Here is a 7,950-nt window from a genome sequence, read left to right on the forward strand (position 1 = left end):
CTTGGAGACAATACTGGTTTCACTCCTTAGAGCCAGAGTACTTCTTTATGTATTTAACAACTTTGATGTTTCCTTTAAAGAACCTCTTTGTGACATAACCTTAAGAAACAAAACAATCAGTATTTATAACAGCATGTCTGAGTTGTCACTTCAAAGATGTCATGAATAAATAAATAACTAAATTGTAATGGCCTCAGCATGACAATGTTCTCCACCCTTCACAAGCTGTAGGTGACGTTCAATTACCGTGTGAACTGTTCCTTTCACACTGAAGTTGTCAAGAGTCAATTGGAAGCATGAAATGATGGAACAGCCCAACAGACCTGTTAATGGCAGCCCACAGTCTCTCCCAAAGCCCAGGTAGGAAGCTGAGTCAAGCAAGGACAGAAGAAACACTCTCACCTGAAAAACACAACACAGAAGAGCATACACAGCACACATGCTATACTTTATAACCAGAAAGAGAAAAAATACCATTTATGTTTGCTTGTATATGCTCAAAGAAACTCAAGAAATGCATGAATTTAAGAATTATATGTAAAAGTATATGTGAAAATGCATGGTTAAGAAGGAGGTGAATCACGTTTAACTAATATTTCATCTTATTATTATCTGTGTATGTACATATGATGTGTATATTGGTGAGTTTTCCATGGAATGTATGTAGAGGCCAAGGAACAACTCAGGAGAGCAGTTGTCTTATTCCACCTTTACCTGGGTTCTGGCATTTGGATCAGTCAGCAGGCCTGTAAGGCAAGAGTTTTTTATTCATAAGGCAATCTCTCTGGCACAAAGGTGGATATTTATATTGCAGAAACGAGCTGACTGTCCATATATCTACAGTTTATTATTTTTAAATTAGGTGTCTTTATCACATAGTAAAATTCATTCTCAATGTTTGCTATGTAAAAACTAACATTTCAAGAGGCAAATGTTTACCGAATAATACAATTATAAATATATCATCCATAAATGTTTACTTGTATTTGTAAATATCTTTTAAGCCTTGAATTTTTGTCTTTCTATTATACTATACTAAACATCTTAATTAAAACATGTATTATATTCACCTGACAGTCAAATTATGAGCTGGATTTTCCATGTGGTAGTCATTTGTGAACATTTGGCTTAAATAGGAAAACAAAACACAGAACTGACTTACAAACTCCCTTCCTTCTCAGAGAAGGACCAAAAAGAATCAGCACTTTCTAAAAACAGAAAGGAGTTTACTTTAAACAAGCTGATTCCTTCTTCACTACTGTTTGTCCTTTCCTTTAATCTGAGTAACCCAGGAAATGAGATCAAAGTTGCGTTTTGAAAATTGTTGCAAAACATTATGGGCTTACTATACTGACTGCAACTTTAGCCCCCAAACATAAGCACAGAGATACACATCCTACTAGAATGTGTTTAGACTATCTCCCAGTGGTTCCATAGGACTTAGACTTGAATCAACAGGAAAAACAAGAAAGAAAACAAAGCAAAGACAGATATGGATGTAGATATCTTTATGTGTCAGTCATGAAACTCAAATTATTTCAAAGAATTGGTGTTTTCTGACCTAATTTTAAACCGTTACTGAAAGCTTGTAAAAACAAACAAACAAACATTGGTGATGTAACCACTGACAAAATCATTATATATAGTAACAAACTATAAAGAAATAGGCACCAAAGAGCTCATCTTAATTTGAAGCGTTATATGCACAGGTGCTTCAAATTTAAAAAGCATCGGGCGCATAGCCATATTGACATCTACTCTTAACCATGTACAGTTGGAAGACCATACTAAGATATGGTATTTTATTTCTTCAAGAAATATCTCACTAGTGATGCCTTTTATATCTCACTCGTCCTGAAACCGTAAAGCAGAAAGAATCACTGCAGTAGTGTGGCTTTGCTGTGGTGAAGTGTAGCTTCCAGTTAACTCTCTAGAGAATAGGTGAAAACAATGAATTTCAAGTTTAGACATGACTTCTAAGCTGACATGATATAACAGCCATCTACAGTTATCTACACACAATAAATAAATGAATACAAGATCTCATCGAGGGTCATTTTTTCTTTTATTTAAATAGATACTTTTTTCATTCTATACATTTTGATTACAGTTTCGCCTACCTCCATTTCTCCCAGTTCCCCTCCGCCACCCTTCCCCTCCAAATCCACTCCCTTTCCATCTCTAGTTAGAAAACAAACGGGCAACTAAGGCATAAAATAAAATAATATGATACAATAAACACAAGGAGATTGAAACAGGAGAAAACAAATAGAAGGAAAAGACACCCCCCCCCAAAAAATAAAGGGCGCAAAAAGGCAGATACAGAAACAAAGACACTTCAGTTTCTATTTTCAGGAATCACATAAAAACATAGACTGGGAAGCCATAACACCTATGCAAAACTTAAGCTTTTCATCTGAGAGCGTTGATTCCTAACCATCAGACCCCCAGAGAAGCTGATTTTAAATCAGGATCCTTGGAACACTCTTGTCTTCCTGACAAAAGCTATTTTTTGTCTTTTTGGCTTTTTTGTTTTGTTTTGGGGGGGGTGTTTTTTGGGTTTTTTTGTTGTTGTTATTGTTTTGTTTCTTTTAAGATTAAAATACCCACAATTATTGCAAACAACAAGGAAGATTTCTACAACTACCTTCCATAATTAAAACTTCAAAAATGGAATTAAACACACAAACATTTATGTGTATACATATATATGTACATACATACATATATCTATATATCTTTTTTAAGTTACCACTAACTGATATGGAGTTAAATGATTTGTTTTTTAAAGAGTGTCAACATGAATTCTACCACCTACTCAACTACTTCACATAAGAATGCACTGAACTAGATTTCTAATCCACTCTTACATAGGTTGATCAAGCAAGTATTATTATCCTTTCATGAAAAAAATTATATTCTGATTTTCTGAAAAAGCATGCAAAAAATAACAGTGTACAACCTTTGCTGACAGCTATTCAAAATCCTCTTTTCCACCTTCTCTACTCAAAATACCTTACTTCATAATTGATTGACACAACTACTTTAATTGTGCTTTGCCATGATATATAGGAACCACAAGCCTTATTTGTAACAGTTCTAAGACAAGTTAAAAATTCTCCATTCCTCAAAGTTCCTTGAACTGTAACACCTGAAGTTGACCTGTAAGGAACACCTGCCCAAGGATCGGTAGCTTTCTGGGATGCTGGAAGTTGTAGTTCTTGGAAAGTAACAAAGCCATACAGGAATATATGGTGGCCGTATCCTTAAACATATCCTTATGATGTCCTTAAATCTTGTGGCCACTCAATTTGTAACTTAGGGCAGAGGTACTGACCAAAGCACAATCTGGTCAGTATTTAATTTGTAATTAAATTACTTGCTTCAAATTTGACCAAAATTGTGGCACTGGTTTTTCTCTTGCAAATCTAAGGATTAACAGAACCCAGAGACCACCATGTGACACAGCTCAGTGGAAAGTGGCAGGTAAACTGCTGAATAGCACATCTGAGAAGCATACATTGATTTCAAATATATAGAACATCACAGGGGTGGGGCTGGTTTTGATGATGCTGTTATTTTCTGCTTTATCCGTCTTACCTTCTTTTTGCCTCATATCTGGAGGTATACATGTATCTTGAACCACAAAGATGAACAGCATCTGCAAAGGATGGTGGGAAAGACAGGATGACATCAGGAACAGCACAGTGCCAGCTCTGGAAGATGTACTTGTGTCTTTTGCTCATGTGAGAAAACCAACTCTTCCTTTCAGTAAACTAGTTAAGTATTGGTAACTTCTAAATGAATGTCGTGTGAACTGAATGGCAGAAGAAACTGCTTGATGCGTATCTACTATAATAAGCCATTTACCTCACCCTCTCTTTTCCAGCAGACCACAGGAGCATGATAGGAAAACAGTTTCCTCCCCAAATGGAAAGTTTATATTTAGATCCATGACTTCCCTCTTTCTTTTAAAATAGATCTTGCTCTCTCTCAAATTCAAGGCATCCTTTTCTTTAATAGTTTGTGTGTGTGTGTGTGTGTGTGTGTGTGTGTGTGTGAGAGAGAGAGAGAGAGAGAGAGAGAGAGAGAGAGAGAGAGAGAGAGAGAGAGAGAGATAGATCTCCTAATTATGTAATACAACCTGTTCGGTGAATAGAAAGTTACTTGTACGTATTGTACATATATGATTTCAGGGCTGATCACTTGATATTGGATAATAAATATGGGGGCCCTTCACTGAAGAAGACTATTTCTCCTAGTTTTAGAATTGTTTAGTATATATACCATACCCTACCTATACATACTTACCATACCCCCACCTATACACATTCACTGTACCCTACCTATACATACTTACCATACCCCCACCTATACACATTTACTGTACCCTACCTATACATACTTGCCATACCCCACCTATACATACTTGCCATGCATGTACACTTAGCTTGTCTCCTGTTGCAGTCAGAACTCCCTCTCAGCATTCTACAGAAATGTTCTGAGCAAATCACAGAGTTGCTTGAAGAACTCAATAAGCAATTTGCATCTACTCCTCATTGTCAACAAAGAAAAAATCATAAAAAGAGAAAAAGTTTCCATTTTTCTCCAACCAACCTCGTTTGAGCTCTAATTATTTTTAATCACTGAACAGCCTAATTCATTTATAAAACCATTTTAAGACTTTTCTTTATAAATGCTTCTCATAGTTATTTTCTTGTGTTTAGTCTGCTTTTCCCTTCTCAGTCCATTTGCCATGATATTAATCCTATCTCCAACACAAATATTTATCAAGGGTCTACATACAAGGTGCCCCAACCTATCAAACACATTCATTAGACTATCAGTTTTTAAAACTGTGTCTACAATGAAATGGAGGTTTCCTGTATACACAGTCATCTAAAACTGAAACTAAAGAGCTGCCATTAACCTGATCTATTTTTTTTTATTTGCTATATCCTTACATGCAGATATGCTGTCATTTGCCTAAAAGTCTGGATCTTACTTCCATCTACCAGGACTTAGTGCCACAATTGCCCTAGACAAACTCCTTGAAGCTCTGTTTGACTTACAACATCGTCCCTGCTGTTCTGCTTCTGAGTTTATTCCCTTCCAGTCAATCACAATGAAGCAGTGTTGTGAGGTACGCCCACCAAAGACCACCACATGAGCAATTAAAGCAGAAAAATTCTTTATTGCCAGCTGATTGTTCCATGGGACACTGTTCAAATCACACAGCCCCAAGCCTTGTAGCTCTCTGTCATTTGTAAGGAAAAAGAAATAAAACAAACAAATAGCAAAACACATCCCGGTGGTCACACTTCAGTTAGTCAGAAGCTAAGCTACAGCAGCCAAAAAGCAAGCTTAGTACATTAGGGATTTTTAACTCAGGGACTTTACTAGAGCTATTGCAGAGGCTGTTCCTCTTTGGGTGGCTGTTGGAGCTGACATTCTGGATTTTAAAGTCAGAATGGGTGCCACTAACCTGGTGTCAGTCGTGCTAAGGCCGATGAATGTGTTATAATCACTAAAATGATGCCTCTGAATCAATAATAGATCAGAGCACTGCACATCCTCCTGAAAACTGAACAGAATTATTACTAATCAGAATAATTAACATCAGAATAATTAATGCCATGAGTAAATTCTGAGATTCTTATAGTACAAAATAATCTATCATTTAAATTCATTGTTCTCCATCCTCTTTAATTTGAAAACTGTATTTTATCACAATAGTACCTGAAGTCCTCAAATCCTCTCTAAATTTTTCCTGAATTAATTTTTCCCCTGCTTATCATTTTTGTTTTATATAGAGTTATCTTCAGCAGCTTCACAATACAGTTTTGTTCATTCTCCAAATTAAGGTCAAAACTTCGGTAGAGATCAAGATGGCCTCTCATTATCTGTATTGTTCTAAGCCTTAATAACTAACCCACAGGGATGGTGAGTTGGCTCAGCAGGCCGTGACTCCTGGGCACTCACAGTGAGAGGAAAGAACTGATTCCTTCCATGTGTTCTCTTCCCTGCACATGTGTCATAGCACAAACACACATGAACACAAATAAATAATAAGTGAAAATAAAGAAAACTTCTTCTTTGTTTTTAGTCTCACAGTAAGCTGCTGAGGAAAAGAGTACACTCCCTAGTCTGCCTTTAACTATGGAAGACTACAGACTTAGGGTAATGACTCCAGGAAAATATTCTCATAAAGGACAAACTTGTCTTTCATCAATTCCCACATCCTACCTTCTAGAGCATAAATGAAACGGGAAGAGCCCTGGCAACACTTGTGTTCAATACTGGGTTCCCTATACAAAGCATCTACGTCTGATGGCTGTAGCAATTTCTGCCCACAATACTGTATCTCTATCACTATAGGTTTTTCCTAATTATAATTACCTATTCCTTCAACTTAATTTAACAAATTAATTAACAAATTTAAACTTCAAATAAGATAAACAGGATGTGTTACCAGAGCTGTAGAATCCTGGCCCTAGAGAGATGGCAAGGGAAGGATCAGAATGTCACATCCAGACAGAGATAAGTAAGATACAATCTCAAAAATAACAATAAGTAAATAATAGGTATGATACTTTTTTAAATAATTGAGTTTTATGAATCAGGTGCTACATCATCTTTCCAGATTGTTAAGTGTTTCCTTGAGTGAGGAGATGGATCAGAGGACAAAGCAATTGCTGGGCCAGCCCAGCCTCAAGAATTTAGATCTCAAATTCCAGCATACATATAGAGAGAGCAGTTGAATCAATGATCTGCAGTTTCCATGAAAAACCCTGCATCAGTATAGAAAGTGGAGAACCCTTTAGGAAGCTATAAACTCCAATCTCAGGCTTCCACATGTTTGTTCACCACAGCTTTGCTCATACAGAAAAATCCATACACAAGACAACAAATTAAATAAAATAATTATACACACATACACACACATAACCTTTTGTTTAATGTTTGCCCCATTATTTGGCTAATCCACGTTTTTTAAAGAAAGGCTGCTGTATATTTTCTTTATCACACTACTACATGCAATGCTCAATCGAGATTTCCTGAATGTTTGTATCAGGAAAACAAATTTTCATACTACAAGAAAAAAGGAAATAAAATGTTTTCTTTTACTCTTTAGCGGGGCCATGTGAAAATATTTAAAGTGTTCCATGACTAGCTTAAAACTAAGTAATTTGTCCTTTAATTTAAAAAAAAAAATCTTGTCACTCTGAAAAGAAAAGCCCAACACGCCTCTTGGTAAGCCATCCCCAGATCTAACCCATACCAGCAAAGCAGGTAGACTCCTGTGAACAAAGTCACACATGGTTTTGGAACCATAGAATCTTGGGCTTCAGTTTCCTACTCTCTGAAAAAGATGATTTTATGGCCTTTCCCACTTCTGATCCATCCTGATTGCATAGCCAACATAAGCCTCTTAGGCTGTGGGTGAAGGCTCCTCTTTCCTTCTCTAACCTCAGGGGAGATGGAGAGCACAAGTCTCCTATGCTTGAAAGCCATTACCAAATTTGTCCTTCTGGATCCAAGACAACTTGATTAACCCCATTTCCTCCACAGTGTCTGTCTCCCATTACCTTAACTGCAGACACGCTGACTTAAATGTTAGAATGTAAACCACATAGTGATGTGGACTAATTCTCTGGTTATAGTGGGTGTGGTGGATTCATAGTTACTAATATAACTGACTAGTGAAGTGAAGTGAAGTGAAGTGAAGTGAAGTGAAGTTTAGGTACTTGCCTTTGCACTTTCCCCTTGGCTTTTAAGTACAGGACTAACATGCAAATATACGTGCAGTCCCAAAGTTATTCTGAAACTCAGGGAGAAAAATGCCCTGTGGAGAGGACCACAATGTTCTGTCAAGATTCTGACAGAGAAAACTAAGTTTATTTTAAATATATGGGGACTGAATTCCATACAAGTTTTAATTAACTTAGG

This window comes from Grammomys surdaster, unplaced genomic scaffold, assembly GCF_004785775.1.
Source record: "Grammomys surdaster isolate TR1022 unplaced genomic scaffold, NIH_TR_1.0 264, whole genome shotgun sequence".
Classification (NCBI taxonomy): Eukaryota; Metazoa; Chordata; class Mammalia; order Rodentia; family Muridae; genus Grammomys; species Grammomys surdaster.